This window comes from Cynocephalus volans, chromosome 13, assembly GCF_027409185.1.
Source record: "Cynocephalus volans isolate mCynVol1 chromosome 13, mCynVol1.pri, whole genome shotgun sequence".
NCBI lineage: Eukaryota > Metazoa > Chordata > Mammalia > Dermoptera > Cynocephalidae > Cynocephalus > Cynocephalus volans.
In genome coordinates, this window is record NC_084472.1 from 4,233,179 (window position 1) to 4,250,024 (window position 16,846).

General features: G+C 38.7%; 1 protein-coding gene and 1 pseudogene across 4 annotated transcripts in view; both read left to right on the forward strand.

Moving 5' to 3' along the window:
- The window catches only part of PTPRM (protein tyrosine phosphatase receptor type M), a 784,215-nt gene that overhangs the window by 634,380 nt on the left and 132,989 nt on the right, over positions 1-16,846 (forward strand). The window lies entirely within an intron of this gene.
- Positions 3,648-4,310, forward strand: LOC134362141 (serine/threonine/tyrosine-interacting protein-like; annotated as a pseudogene).

Sequence of the window (16,846 nt, forward strand, 5' to 3'; positions counted from 1 at the left end):
GCTGCACTGGAGATGGACAGTGTAGGACTCAGCCACTCTGCCTGCAGATTCCTGAACCTTTTTCACCTGGAGTTGAAAAGGAGCTCTGTCCCAACTCTGCCGCTCTGCCCTGAACCAAGAGACCCTGTCCTACACAGCGTATGCCATGCCGCTTTCTGTTCTTCTCGCCCCAGCAGCATTAGAGCTGTAAATTGCTCAGTACTGTGTCACATAACAAGGCAGTGGTGACCCTATGCGGGAGAAGTGAATTTCTCCCCGTGTAGTCCCAAAAGGCCTTGTTTTCTCCTAGATTTTGAACTGATCCTAAATTCCTTCGAGAATCCATGCAGAAAGACATTAACCTTAAAAAGAAAAATAGCCATGTTATTTTGAAAGAATAAGTGTTGCTGTAACTGTAAAATTAAGATAAAGGAAGGACAGCAAGTGAAAACTACTGCCAGATAGGATGTCCTGAAAAACATAGATAATACTGTTTTATTAACTAATAATCAATATCATTCTGGGGCAAAATATATGTTGTCCAATTACTTGAGCTGAAACTTACCAGAAACCTAAGTAACTCTGCATCTTACTCTTCAAAAATCTGTGTTTGTGTGTGTGTGTGTGTGTGTGTACATGCATATGTGTATATCTAAATATATTTAGAAAAGCATTATCCTTTCCCTGCCTCCTTTTCTCATGTGTTTCTCTCCAGGGCACAAACACTGGTGATTAAGTTTATAATTGAACATGGAGATTGCTTTTTTAGGTCAGTTTAAACTGGGGAATTGAAGACATTATGCCAAAATCTTCAGGTGTAAGTACAGTCTATAAAGTTTCTGAGGAAGCTGGATTTTCTTTAAAAATCTTTGAAGGTCTTTTTTAAATGTATGTGTTGTATATTTTCCCCCTCTTATCCTTCCCCGTCTTTTCTCAGTAAAACAGCTGATTTTATTCAGTGAAAGCACAATGTTTTATTTGATGCCTTTGTCTTTATTTGACAAAGTTGTGGCAATTTAAGAAAGATTATCTTTAAGATGTCTCACCTGCCTTCTAAAATCTCACTCGTTTTTATTTCTTGCCTCCCACCTCAGAGAAGCCAGTGTGTCCTACAGAAAACACTCCCCAAAAGCCACCTGCTCTGCGTGGAGGTTGCAGCTCTACTTCATCATCTTCAGATGCCCTTAGCTGGGAAAGGCCTTTAGTTGGGGAGGACAGGCCCTGGGTCCTTAGACTGGCCAGCAGCAGGCATGTGAGGAGGACACCAGGGGTGTCTGTCTCTTCTGTGCTGGTGCTTAGTAGGCAGAGGGAGAATTGCATGTACTTCCAGAAAAGTTTTAAGAGTAGTGCACAGCAGTCCTTTTGTTGGATTTTTGAGAGCAGAGACAGGGGCAGATGGAATAGAGGCACTGTGTGTTACTCAGCCACCAGCACCACTGCCTGTGCACGGCTGGGTCAGCGACTCTGCACTCTGTCCTCCCCCTCACCTCCAGCCCACTCACTTTTCAGATGTGCTTTTCCTCCCGTTTCCTATTCCCAGGCACCAGCTGAGTCAATCAATCGCCACAATCAGTGCAGGTTATTTTCTATCCCACAGGATGCAAAACAAACCAAACAAAACCATTGAAAGCTAAGGATGGGGAGTTGGCGGGAGGGTATTGGCAGGCTCTGTAAATGCATCAAAAATCACAGCAGCTGCGCCTCCGAGGCGGTAGCAGCCAAGTGATGTTTGACATGTTTTTTTCTTTAATTATTGAGGTTGTGGTGAGCCAAGTTCATAAGAAAATGATAAAAACTCCTCTCTGAGATTTTGAGATTGCTTCAAGCTACTTGGGCAAGTCAGGTGTGTGCATTTATGGATACTTTCTTAGTGGCTAGAAGTTTCTGTGTATTTTTGAATAATACAGTAGAACTGGTTATACCGTGAATACCTGCTCTATTTTCTCTAAATTACCCATCTGAAGGCATCTGTTGATTTGCTGCCTGCTCAGCTTTGTCTTACCTGCCTTCAGAGCCTCTTCCATGTGAGCTGGTTTTTTACCCAGTTTCCCTTCCCCTCACCTCTGAGGACATTCATGTACAAGCCCAAACTGCAGAAAATGAGATTAAAAACGTATTTCCTACAACTCTGTCTTTCCTCCGTTGATAGTTCATAGCCGTCGACATTTTCCAGTTTGTTTGAAGCACTTCCAGGCTACTGTCTGGTTTCCATTTTGAAGCTGGTTATTAGAATTTTCTTCAACCTGAGAGAAGTAAAGCAATTTCCTACTTGTTAACATGCTTTTAGTGTCAGATGCCATTAGCCACAAGTACTTTCACTGAGGACAGGCCCCAGAAGGGACTGTAAACATGCCTGTAGCCCAGCATTTGTGAACCTTATGAGTATCTGGTATCGATCATGCTTTTGACTCCTTTGATGGTGTCTCCATCCACTAACATGGTCAAACTAGATTGTTCACAGTTGTCATTGCCCATCGACATCAGCAGGTCACAAGTCCTAACTGCTTTCCCTCCCCATCATGCTTCAATCCCATCCTTCCTCCCCTACCCAACTGCCTGGTCCCCACCAGGCCTACACTCCTAGAATTGTCCCTCAATTTGTCTCTCTACATGTTGTCCCTCCCCTTCAAATCTGTCCCCCAGTCTGTATCCAGTTTTCTGTTACCACATTTGACTCATGCTCAAAAATCTGTGGATACTTTCCAAAAATAAGAAATTCAGCATAGCACACTTGGACCCTCGTGATGTGCCCTGTTTAACTGCAGCTACTTTGTACTGGGCGCTCTGTGCTCCAGCTCTGCTGAATCGCCCTCCATCTCTCACCTTTCAGCACTTGCAGGTCTGTGTGGCATGTGTGGCTTCTGCCCGAGTGACCGCCAGCTCCCTTCCTTGCCAGGTGCTTTCAGACCATCTCAGGTGTGGCCTCCCCCAAAGCTGTCCCTGATCCCCCAATCAGAAACAACCATTCCCTCCACAATCTCATAGCTCTGTGTTTGAATAATGTAGTAGGTGATATTTTAATTGATAATACAGTAGGCCATATATTGTTTTATTTAGAAGATTAAACACCAGTAAATATTTGCTGAATTAATTTTTATGTCTTTATACCTTATACTTTGTATTTGCTGAATTGAATGCTATATATTTAAACATGTACACCTCTACATGGGGCAATGATAAAGATGGATAGAACTATTAAGAAATACAAGCTCAGAATGGTACAGATCATCACATAAGATCAAGTGGGCTAGCAGCATCTAATTGGAAAAACTGTGCTGACCACCTTGATCCTAACCAATTATGAGCGTTTTAAAATGGTAAGAATGGGCATGTTTCAATCTGATCATTTTACTTATTGAATGCCAACCATATGTTTGAAAATGTTAGGATAAGAGACAGTTGTGGGGCTCATACATGTGCTGGATCCTGGGCACTGGTGGGTCACAGAGACTCGGGGGAGGGAGACACCATGGGTGTGATCTGCTCAACCCTCATGGTTCCTGCCAAATCACAGACCCTTTCCTCTACGTGAGTAGTTGTAAGCCCACCTCCTGCGCATCAGTCCTCTGCCCCATCAGCCCTCCTTCCCTTCGCCACCACTGCCAGCCCTGGGGTCAGTGGGCCAGATAATTCATCTCGGACCCCACCCAGCAGCCTGGGCCAGGACAATGGAGGACATGAACCAGAACTTCACCTCCCTCCCACAGTGCAACAAAGATGCCAAGGAGCAGACCCACCCTATGAAACAGAGATGCAGGAAATTTTACCTGGATTATTCTTAGGTCCAGATTCTTCTGCTATGAAAACTAAGTTACCTATGCCACAGAAACATGGAATAACCCATATAATGTGCATATGACAGAATATTTGAGCAAACTTTATTAAACCAAACTTTCAACAATTATTTAGATATTTAGTTTTGGATTTGCACATAATTCAGTTGAAAATATAATAAGTTTTTCCCTATGACTAAAGAATTTATTGATGGGAGCTTACAAACTGGAGGGAAAGTTCTCAGCCATGGAATTGCAGACATCTCCAGAAGTGCTGCCTGTGTTATTGCACACAGTATGGAAACAATTGGAATGAAGTACGGGGATGCATTTGCTTATGTTCAAGAAAGAAGATTTTGTCTTAGTACTAATCCTGGATTTGTCCATCAACTCCAGGAATATGAAGCCATCTACCTAGTAAAATTAACAGTACAGATGAGGTCACCCCTCCAGATAGAAAGGTCATTATCTGTTCATTCTGGTGCCACAGGCAGTTTGAAGAGAACACATGAAGATTATTTTGGAAACCTGCAAGTGGCTACTGCACAGAATGGGTGACTGAGGAGCAGCATCACAGAGGGTGTGAATTTCTATTTGAGGAGGAGAAAGTACTAGAGACAAAAATAATGTCACATGGTAAACACACAAGTAGTTTCCTCTCAGCTATATGTTATTTCCAGACACGTCTCTCTGCAGCTTGTTGAGCACATTTTAAGATGATGTTGGGCTTCTGCAATAGCCAGCACTGATGGTTTTACTCCTTTTCTTTATTTTTAATGCTTTACAGTTTTATTATAAACCAAGAATTTGGGACTTGCAAAGAGGTATTATTGCAATAATGCACATTTCATACTTGAAATTTCATACTTGAAATAAAGATATTACTTTAAACAAAATTCAGGTTAGGGGAGAATTTTTTTAAAAGCTTCAATAATTTATAACAAAAGAATTTCCTAATGTTTGCTAAAGATTCATTTTTTGTTATGTATTCCATTTTAAATATAATTTTACAGTTCATTTTTATAGTGGAGCCTCTTAAAGAAACATTAGCAAAATGCAGGAATCTACCACATTTCTTTTTAAAATATAATTCAATAGTTTAATTACCATTTTTTAACTTCTTATCCCTTATTAATAATCTTGAAAGCATGACATTAGCCAATTATCTTTACTAACATGATCCAATTATAGCTTTCTTTTCTGTCACCGTCCTAATTTGTTTGCTCTATGTAAAAGAAACAACAAAGCTTAATGATAAAAGGAAGATGTTTTGCTTTATAGTACCAGATGCTTAAAAACAAGGATAGTGTTAGATTTTCAAGTGAGTTTCCTGTTTGCATTTTTTTGGGTAAAAGACAAATGTATTTATTCTTTTCAGAGTTTCCTAGCCCTTTCTTCCTTTGTCCAAAATGGTTCTAAATAGAATATAATAAACCAGTGTAGCACTATTTTCTTCCTAAATGAAGCCCTAAAGAAGAAAAATGCCTTGCATCATTAAAAAAAAAAAAATTAAATCCACATGACCTCTAAATTAGTATGTAGAATAGTGAAAAGTACTTAGCATTTTTCTGTAATTTCTTTTATTTTTGAACCATAAATTAGTTTAAACTGAAAGTATGAGGCTTGAAAAAACCTTAGTAAATTATTTGGAATATGGAACATTTACTCCTTCATTTTATGTTGTCTTAATGATTCTGTGAGGTTGTTCAGGCTCAGACAGAAGCTTGTCTTTGAAGATGCATTTATTGGGGAAAGTGATTTGTGGGAGACTTCAGTGTATTTTAATTAGCATTTTAATCAGTGCTTTGAGTTAATCCAAATTTCCCCCATAATTTGCTTTAGCAGAGTCACTTTATGAATCTTTGGTTCTCCACATTTTTATTTATATATATAAAAATTGTTCTAAGAAAAACATTTTTGCTATTTTAAGTATGACATGAGGGAAGAGAGGAGTATTTTAACCTTTTTCTAGTTGATAACTTTATGGTAGCATGAACAAAACTCGTTTCTATCTTACTTTTCTCAGTCCTCCCTTGAGGTGCTTTCTGATGGGAATGATTTCCTTACACTTCCTTGGTACCAAGAGGTACTATGTAGCCTATTACACCATGTGACTTGTTTTGCTTTCCTCCCTATGATGTAATAATACAGTAAAAGCTTTTTTAGCCAGCATAGTAGGAGAGTAAAAATATATTAAAATTGTTTGGAGCTGCTGCTGAGGGCGCCAGTTCAACAGGCAGCCGTGCAGGTCCCTGGTAAGTGGGCCCCACCCCCAAGAGCCTGACCCAGCAGCCACAGAGGGAACCAGCATGACAGGCAGCCACACAGGACCCTGACACCAGTGCTGAATGAGCAGACCATTAACAGCCACTGCCACAGCAACTGTCACAACAAGGGCAGCTCACTGCCACACCAACAGCTACTGCTACCTCATAGGTGATCTGCTCACCACTCATTGGCATAGACAGAAGGAGAGTCATCAGTGGAACCTAGGGAAAGAGGGAAGAAAAAAGAGAAAATGCACCCAGCGTCACCCATTCTAATCAAGGAGCACTAGTATACCCCACTGCACTCATCAGGGTCAGGGAGAGCTAGCCAGGGTAACAACAAGCCCACCTAAGAGCACACACCATAACCTAAGAGTGACAAACTCCAAGACACTAACCCCCAAAATTTGAGAGCTTGCCCACATCCTGATGAACCAACATAGTGTCACCAGCCTCAGAAAGGAAATATTGAGTGCCCCAGGGACTGGGCCACAGACACTCTCACGCAACTCTGGCACTGAATTTTGCCAAAGTACCTAATGCAGAGACTGCATTACTGTGTCTACCTGGAACCAATATTAAAACACTCCATTAAACCACCATTATAATACACATACACAAGAGGAACCCCCTCTCCTCAAACCCCACTCCAAAGTACTAGAAGAAGCAACTGCTCTACCAGATGACTAAACACCAACATAGAGATACTACAAATACAAAAAAGAAAAAAAAGAAAAAGAAACTATGACACTAAAGGAGTATAATAATTCTCAAATACCAGGTCCTATAGAACAGAAAGTCCTTGAAATGGCTGAAAAGGAATTTCAAGCAGCAATCCTAAGGGAACTCAATGAGATATGAGAAGACTCAGTTAGGCAACACAACGAAATGAGAAAAAAGTACCTAGGACCTGAAGGAGGAAATGTATAAAGAAATTGATGCCCTGAAAAAGAATGCAGCAGAGCTTGTGGAGTTGAAGGATTCATTCAATGAAATAAAAAACACAACAGAGAGTTTGAACAGCAGGCTAGAACAAACAGAAGAGAGAATTTCTGATCTTGAAGATGGCCTTTTTGAAATAACCCAGGCAGACAAAAAAAAAAGAGAGAGAGAGAGAGAAATTTTTTTAAATGAAGAATATCTTAGATAGCAAACAACCTTAAGCACTCAAATATCTGAATCACAGGTATTCCAGAAGGGGAAGAAAAATAAAAAGACATTGAAAACGTATTCAACAAAATAATTGCAAAAAAAATCCCAGTTATAGGGAGAGATTTGAACCTTCAGATCCAGGAGGCTCAAAGATCCCCAAACATATGGAACCCTAAAAAGTCCTCTCCAAGACACATTATACCCAAATTGGCAAAGCTCAAAGACAAAGAATCTTAGCACCAAGAAAAAAGCATAATCAAGTCAACTATAAGGGAGTCCCTATCAGACTGACAGCAGACTTTTTATGAGAAACCCTAAAGTTCAGAAAAGAATGAGATGATATATTCAAAATACTGAAAGACAAAAACTGCCAGCCAAGAATACTATACCCCGCAAGATTATCCTTCAGAAATGAAGGAGAAATAGTGTATTTCTGAGACAAGCAAAAACTATGGGAGTTCACCACCACGTGACTAGCCCTACAAGGAATCCTCAAGGGAGTACTGTACCTGGTATCTGAAAAACAATCATTACTACCATGAATACACAAGAAAGAAAAAAACCCACCAGTAGAACAAAATTGCAAATGATAAAGAGAAAGAAACTTTATCTAACCACCTGAAGGAACTAATATACATGGAAGACAAATAATAAAATGGAAGGAAAGGAACAAAAGATATTTAAAACAGCCAAACAAAAATTAATAAAATGCCAGGAGTAAATCAATACCTTTCAATAATAATGCTTAATGTAAAAGGATTAAATTCCCCACTCAAAAGACACTGACTGGCTGGATTAAAAAGATAGACCCAACAATATGCTGTCTTTAGGAGACTCATCTCACCTGTAAAGAGACACACAAACTAAGAGTGAAAGGATAGAAAAAGATATACCATACAAATAGAAAGCAAAAACTAGCTGGAGTAGCTATTCTTATATCAGATAGAATGTATTTTAAACCAAAAACCATAAAAAGAGACAAAGAAGGTGACATTATAATGATAAAGGGATCTGTCCAGCAAGAAGACATAACATTCATAAATATATGTGCACCCAACATCATCAGAGCAGCCAAATATGTAAAGCAAACACTATTAGACCTAAAGAAAGAGATAGACCCAAATACCATAATAGCTGGGGACTTGAACATCTCTCTCACAACACTGGACTGATCTTCTAGGTGAAAAATAAACAGAGAAACACAAAATCTAAACTCTGCTGTAGACCAATTTGACTTGGCAGACATCTACAGAACATTTTATCTGACAACCACAAAATATACATTCTTCTCATCACCGCATGGATAGGCCACATGTTAGGTCACAAATCAGGTCTAAACAAATTTTTTAAAGTTAAAATTATTTCATGTATTTTTCAGACCACAATGGATTAAAAGTAGATATCAGTAACAAATGAAACTCTGGAAACTCTGCATGGAAATTAAACAACATTCTACTTAATTATATATGGGTCCAAGAAGAAATTAAACAGGAAATCAAAAAATGTGTTGAAACTAGTGAAAATAATGACACATCATACCAAAACCTGTGGGATACTGTAAAAGCAGTACTAAAAGGGAAGTTTATCAGAGTGAATGCTTACTTGGGGAGAACAGAAAGATTGCAAATAAACAACCTAACACTACACATCAAAGAACTAAAAAAGCAAGAGCAATCCAAGCCCAAAGTTAGTAGATGGAAATAAATAATTAAGATCAGAGCAGAACTAAATGAAATAGAAACTCAAAAAGCAATACAAAAGATCAATGAAACAAAAAGTTTATTTTTTGAGAAAATAACAAAGTAGACAAGCCATTAGTTAGGCTAACTAAAAAGAAAGAAGAGAGAAGACTCAAATAACAAAAATCAGAAATGAAAGATACATTACAACCAATACCACAGAAATACAAAGAATCATTAGAGACTCATAAACAACTATGCACCAACAAATTTGAAAACCTGAAGGAAATGAATAAATATCTGGGCACATACAAACTACCAAGACAGAATCAAGAAGATGTAGAAAACCTGAATAGACCAATAACAAGCAAAGAGATTGAAGCTATAATCAGCAGTCACCCAACAAAGAAAAGCCCAGGACTGAATGGCTTTACTGCCAAATTCTACCAAACATTTAAAGAAGAATTAAGACCAATTCTCTTCAAACTATTCCAAAAAATTAAAACAGAGGCTATTTTCCCAAACTCATTCTATGAGGCAAACATCCACCCTGATATCAAAACAAGAATAAGGTATAATAAAAAAGAAAACTACAGGCCAATATTCTTGATGAATACAGATGCAGAGATCCTCAATAAAATATTTGCAAATAAAATACAGCAACACATCCAAAAAATTATACAGCACGATCAAGTGGGATTCATCCCAGAGATGCAAGGATGGTTTAACATACACAAGCCAATAAATGTGATACACCACATCAACAAAATCAAAGACAGAAACCATGTGATTATCTTAATAGACACTGAAAAAGCATTTGATAAAATTCAACATCTCTTCATGATAAAGACTCTCATCAAATTATGTATAGAAGAAAAGTAAATCAACACAGTTAAAGCTATTTGTGACAAACCCACTGTCAATATCATCGTGAATGGGAAAAGTTGAAAGCTGTTGCCTGAAGAATGGGAACAAGACAAGGATGCCCACTCTCACCACTCCTATTTAACCTAGTATTAGAAGTACTACCCAGAGCAGTCAGGCAAGAGAAAGAAATAAAGGGCATCCAGATTGGAAAAGATGAGATCATATTGTCTCTGTTTGCACATGACATGATCCTATACAGAGAGAAGCCTAAGGACTCTACCAAAAAACTCTTGGCGTTGATAAACAATTTCAGCAAAGTTGCAGGATACAAAATCAACATGTAAAAATCAGTAGCATTTTTTGTACTCCGACAATGAACTAGCAGAAAAAGAAATCAAGAAAGCTAGCCCATTTATAACAGTCACCAAAAAGAAAAATAAAATACTTAGGAATAAAGTTAACCAAGGATGTGAAAGAGCTCTATGATGGGATCTATAAGTCACTGTTGAAAGAAATTAAAGAGGACACAAGAGATGGAAAGATATTCCATGCTCTTCAACTGGAAGAATTAACATTGTGAAAATGTCCGTACTACCCAATGTAATCCCCATCAAAATACCAATGACATTCTTCACAGAAATAGAAAAAACAGTCCTAACATTCATATGGAACAACAGAAATCCCTGAATAGACAAAGCAATCCTGAGTGGTAGGTTCATTTTAGGTGTCAACATGATTAGACTAAGGAATGCTGAGAAATCTGGTAAAGCTGTATTTTTAGGTGTGTCCATGAGGGTGTTTACAGCAGATATTAGTATGAGAGCCTGAGTAGACGGGGTGGGAAAGACCCATTCTCAATGTGGGCAGGAACCATCCAATCTGCCGGGATCCCAGAGAGAACCAAAAAAAAAAAAAAAAGGGAGAAAAGGTAAATCTCTCTATCTGCTGGAGCTGGGATACACTCTTCTCTCCTGTCCATGGACATCACAACTTGAGACTCTTCAGCTTTTGGGTTCCAGGATTTATAACAAAGACACCATCAGCTTCCCTGTTTTTGAGGCCTTCGGACTTGGACTGAGCCACACTACTGGCATCCAGTTTGCAGACAGCTTATCGTGAGACTTTTCTTCACAATCACATGAGCTGATTACACTAATAAATCCCCTCTCATGTATTTATAACATATCCTATCGATTCTGTCTCTCTGGGGAACCCTGACTAATACATTGAACAGAAAAAATAAAGCCAGAGGCATAACACTACCTGACTTCAAATTATTTTTCAAAGCTGTAGTAACCAAAACAGCATGGTAATGGCATAAAAACAGACACTAGGACCAAGTAACAGAATAGAGAACCCAGAAATCAGCCCATATACCTACAGCCAACTGATCTTCAACAAAGGCACCAAGAACATACACTGGGGAAAAGACTGCCTCTTCAGTAAATGGTGCTGGGAAAACTGGACAACCACGTGTAAAAGAATGAAACTAGACCTGTACCTCTAGCCATATACCAAAATCAACTCAAAATGGATTAAAGAATTAAATATATTTCCTGAAACTATAAAACTCCTAAAAGAAAACATAGGGTAGACACTTCAGGAAGTAGGACTGGACATAAATTTTATGAATACAACCCCAAAAGCACAGGTAACAAAAGGAAAAATAAGCAAATGGAGTTACATCAAACTGAAAAGCTTCTGCACAGCAAAAGAAACAATTAATAGAGTGAAAAGACAACCAACAGAGTGGGTAAAAAATATATGCAAAATATGCATCTGATAAGGAATTAATATCCAGAATATGCAAGGAATTGAAACAAATTAACAGTAAAGACACAAGTAACCTGATTAAAAAACAGGCAAGGGAGCTGAATAGGCATTTCTCAAAGGAATATATATAAATGGCCAAGAGACACTTGAAAAATGCTCAACATCACTCAGCATCAGGGAAATGTAAATCAAAACCACACTGAGATATCATCTCACTCTGGTTAGACTAGCTATCATCAGAAAACAGAATATGAAATGCTGGCAGGGATGTGGAGAAAGGGGACCCTCCTTCACTGCTGATGGGACTGTAAGTGCAGCCATGATGGAAAATGGGATGGAGGTTCCTCAACCAACTACAGACAGAATTGCCATACGACCCAGCAGTTACACTGCCAGGTATATGCCCAGAGGAATGGAAATCATCATGTCGAAGGGACCGTGCACTCCCATGCTTATCACAGCTCTATTTGCAATAGCCAAGAGTTGGAATCAACCTAAATGTCCATCATCAGATGAGTGGATACGGAAAATGCTGTGTATATTTATACAATGGAATACTATACTGCCATAAAAAAGAATGAAATCCTGCCATTTACAGCAACGTGGATGAACTTAAGGGAAAATTATGTTAAGTAAAATAAGCAAGGAACAGAGAGAGAAATACCACACGTCCTCACTTATATGTGGGAGCTAATAAAAATAAATAAATAAAAAGGAAAAAAAAGATAAAACAATCACAATATTATGTTCAACTTTTTAAGAGAGGAGAACAGAACTGAGGTTCCCAGGGGTGAGAAAGGAGGAGAGGGAGGGGGGAAAGGGAGGAATTGGGAGAGGGAAAAAAATAAAAATATAAATTAATTAAATAAAGGAAAGAAAAAAATAAAATTGTTGATTAACAGTTAATCCCTGTTAACCCACATGGTATTCCTCTTCTGATATCCCTTCCCAGCTCTTATCTTACCACACTGAAAACAGCATATTGTTTATCCCATTGTGGTCCAGTATTCTGCTGTGTGATTAGGTCACTTGATGTAATGGTCTAGTGGAGTCAAGATTTGCATTGGGTGTTCAAAATTCCAGTTGGTAAAGTACCAGATAACACAGCTTTACTGTGTATATATCACTGCTGGAAGCAAAGATCTCTCTTGCAATCAAATAATAATCTGATGCTTAATTATCAGAAACTCTATGTAAAAGTATCTTCGTAATAGTTAAGTTTAGGTTTTAAAATTGGAGCAGTTAATATTTTTTTAATTAGTTTTGTAAACAAAGGTGTCCTCTCTAGTAGTCTGTCCAAAAGTACAGATTTGGTCACTGACATTAGTTTATAGTTGGTAATCTTCCACTTTCTCTAACTGCTATAATGTTTATGTTGTCCCTGAAGTGACTGCCTAGCACTATATAGTAAGGACAATCTCTCACAAACATTAGGAAAGGGAACTGTACTCATCTTCAATACAGTATTAGTGTGGACCAAATATGAGGCTTATTCTTTCCATCATATAAGAACATTGTAAATTTGTTTGGGTTCTTTTTTTGGGGGGGGATCTATTCGTTCATCTAATGTTCAACTGGTTCTTCTCGTAGCTGTTCCTATTCTTTATTATTTCTATTTGGTCCCATTTCTGTGATTCCTTTATTTCCACTGTTATTTTGTGATAGTTAACTATGATTAACTGGTCGTGACTTATTTTCTAGAGGATTTGAATAATGTATGAGTGACCACCCAGTTTCAACATTAAGTATGTCATCTTGGCATAGAATTTAAAGTGAACCACATGAAAACACAGGGAAACTAGATTACTGTACATTTTGAAAGTACAAAACTTAAATAGAAAACATTCAAACTGGAATGGCAGTATTTTTATCTTCTAATTTCATTGAACGGGTTCATGGTTACTTCTTATCTATTAGATGTTTAACCAGCAGTTACCTTTGTTTATTTATATCTACTCTAAGAAGGAAATGTTAAACCATGACACCTTTTACTACCAACTCTCAACCACTTAATTTTTAGAGCACTTAACTTTTTGGCGGGATTTTGTGCCTCATCTGAGTTTAGAAGTAATGACAAAAAACGTTAAGTATTTTGAGAAATACTTTTTAAGAAAATATAAGGTTTCTAATTGTCTTATTATCATGATAATTCAAGTGAATTAGAAGTATTTAACAGAAATCTTGAATTATAAAGTTGAGATGTATATACATTACGTAAAGTAAATGAGCAGTTACCTGGTGGATTTTTTTTTTTTTTTTTATATAACTGGTTTAATCCATAGTCCTATAACAGACGTAGCTCATTTCAGGATTTACTTTATCTTTGTCCATTAACAATGCTCCAATAAGGAAATAATAGAAAATAGATTAGAATTACTAAAAAAATTTTTTTTAATTGATTAGAAAAGTAAGTTTCTAGGATCTTCAAATGCTGGATTTTTTTTTTTTTTTTTTTTTTTTTTTTTTGTCTTTCCCATCCATGGCAGCTAAAAAAAAAAAAAATCATTCAAAATATTCAGGATTACATGTTAGCTCTTTCTCTTAGGGATTTGCCATACTTCATAGTTCATAGTGTATTTTATAGATCAGTAACTGAAAGTGAGCCGAAACGCCGGGTATCGATCAAGCTTTATTAAAGGAAAAGAATCTGCCGGGCTGCACTCAAAATGGAGGGCAGCACCAGATGTGGGGATGGGAGAGCTTATACGAACTGTAGGGCACCAAGGACTGGCTGATACCATCAAGGAGGGGCATTATGCTAATGCGAAAGCTATGCAACCAGGGTGGAGAACTGACCAGGGTGGAGAACTGCGCCCTTGCAGTAGCAAAAGGGTTTCTGTTTCTGGGAAATCAAGAGGTTTCTTGTAAAGGGAAGAGGGGAGGGGTTGGGGCCATTTTATGCTTGGCCTTGCCTAAAATGGCCCGGGTTATGTTCAGAACCTATCAGTAACATTATACTGACATGTACTTGCAATTTGCATGCAGCAAAAATGATTTTTAAAAAGTAACCTACAGAGTCTATTTACCTTTGCATAGGCAATTGCTTGCATCACTCTGCTTTGAACATTTGTACTTGATAAAATGCTTATGTATGTATAGGAATATCACAGAGCAAATGCTGCTAGATCAGGCACGAAGTATTAAAATTATTTTGTGAAGATTGGTGGTTATATTAGAACTGCTGTGCCATTACACGTCAAGAAAAAAGAATAAACATTTTTAATCCATTTTGCTTTAAATTTCTTCATTAACCCTGTGGTTTGACATATATTATGGTCTTTGCCCCTGGTCACAGAGCTCCTAAAATCCTTGGAATTTCCTGAGTGATAGGAGTATCTTTTGTTATTCTGATGAGCCATTTTCATAACACCTGCCTTAGCCTCAGGATGGGCCCAGCCTCCAGAAATGCCAAGTGAGAGGACTGGAACTTTCAGCCCCACCTACCAACCTCCAAGGAAGGGGGTTGGAGTGGCTGGAGACTGACCTCTATAAACACTCTTGGACAACAGGATTTGATGAGCTTCTGGGTTGCTGAACAGGTGGAGGTGCTGGGAGGGTGACACTCTCAGAGAGGGCGTGGAAGCTCCAAGCTCCCTTCCCCATACCTAGTTCTGTGCATCTCTTCATCTGGCTATTTATCCGTATCCTTTGTAATATCTTTTATAGTAAACCAGTAAACGTTAAGTGTTTCCCTGAGTTCTGTGAGCCATCTAGCAAATCAATCAAACCTAAGGAGGGGATCATGTGATCCCCGATTTATGACCAGCCAGTAGGTAAAAACCTACTGCTTGCAATTGGTGTCTGAAGTAGGGGCAGCCTTGTGGGACTTAGGCCTCAGCCTGTGGGATCTGACTCTAACACTAGGTAGGTAGTGTCGGAATTGACTTATATTGAATTACAAGACACCCAGTTGGTATCCAAAAAAAACTGCTTAGTATCGAAAAATCCCACACATCTGGTCACAGAAGTGTTCTATTCTGTGTTGAGTGTGTCAGAGTAGGCAAAACTGTTTGGTTTCTCCTATCTCTTACAGACCCCTAATAGAAACAATGTTGAATTATTTCAGTGAGACTTCAGTGCATTTGATAACAATTCCAAGAAAAAAAACTGTGTCATCGTGCAGAGTTTCACAGTTTATAATTTGTGTTATGGAATCATTTCAGCAGGGAGCAAGGTTTTGAGGGAGGTGGGCTTTTCATTAAGTCCTGCTTGGCCCCTAGAACTTTGATAATGTTGGTGGTACATACCTTTGTCTAACACCTTCTATGTTAGCACTGTGCAAAGAACACACACACAGAAGTATTTCTAAGGGCAGTCTTATTACATTATTGTCATACCCATTTTCCAGATGAGGAAATGACTCAGGATTAAAGTAACTTGCCCCAGACCATCCTGTTATGGAGTTACAGGAGTTATTCCAGCATCTGTGGACTGTACAGCTGTGTTCTTTCCACTGCACTACATTACTTCCTCATGCAACACCATGGAGACACAGACATGGAAATCAACCTTGTGTGTTAGTGGTTTGACTTGGGATTTCACGGCAGGAGGGTTATGGCTATTTTGTTTGCTTTGAATAGCTTTTGTCCTTTGGCAGAGGACCCACCCAACCGTAGGGCCCCATTGACAGTGCCAGCTCTGGTGCGTTTCAGCATCTCAGCAGTGCAGATGCTGCCCATTGACTTCACTCAGTGTCTCAGCTCTTTGCCGCGAGGTCCCTCCAGCATCGCTCCTCCCCTGCTCTGGTTTTTCATTGCCCAAGTAATGCAGGAAAATCATTCTGAAGACATCAGCCAGACTAGCTCATCTGAAATGACCAGTTATAAGGCAAAACCAAGCTACAGCTCTAGAGAGTCACTGATTCTCATGCCACCTCTCTGGATTATTGCCTTACTGCCAACCAACCCTGTAGAGGAAAGTAGGGAGGAGACGCACTTGTAAACTTGACTTGGGTGCGAGGGTTTTTCTAGAACATCCTCTCTGGAAGTTGTTGAGTCTTTTTTCAATGAAATGATCCAACATAACAGTGACAACCTTGTTAACTGAATTCTGACCACAAGGCAGAATCAAGATAACACTTTAAGCTTTGATTAAATGATACAAAAAAATAACTAGTAGAGAAGCCCATTCTGTTTTTCGAAGAATGGTGCTATGTAAGAAAAAGGAGAGTGGACTAGGAATCAGAAGGTGTGGGTCCCCTTACCTCTCTGCTAACTCTCCAACTCTGGAGCATTGAGCAAATCCCTGAACTTCCATGAAGCAACTTCAGTCTGTTGTAAAGACCATGGGCTTGTGAATGTCTATGTTGCTGAGTCATGCAGTCACTTTAGTGCCGCCAGACTTCCAGTTTGGTTGA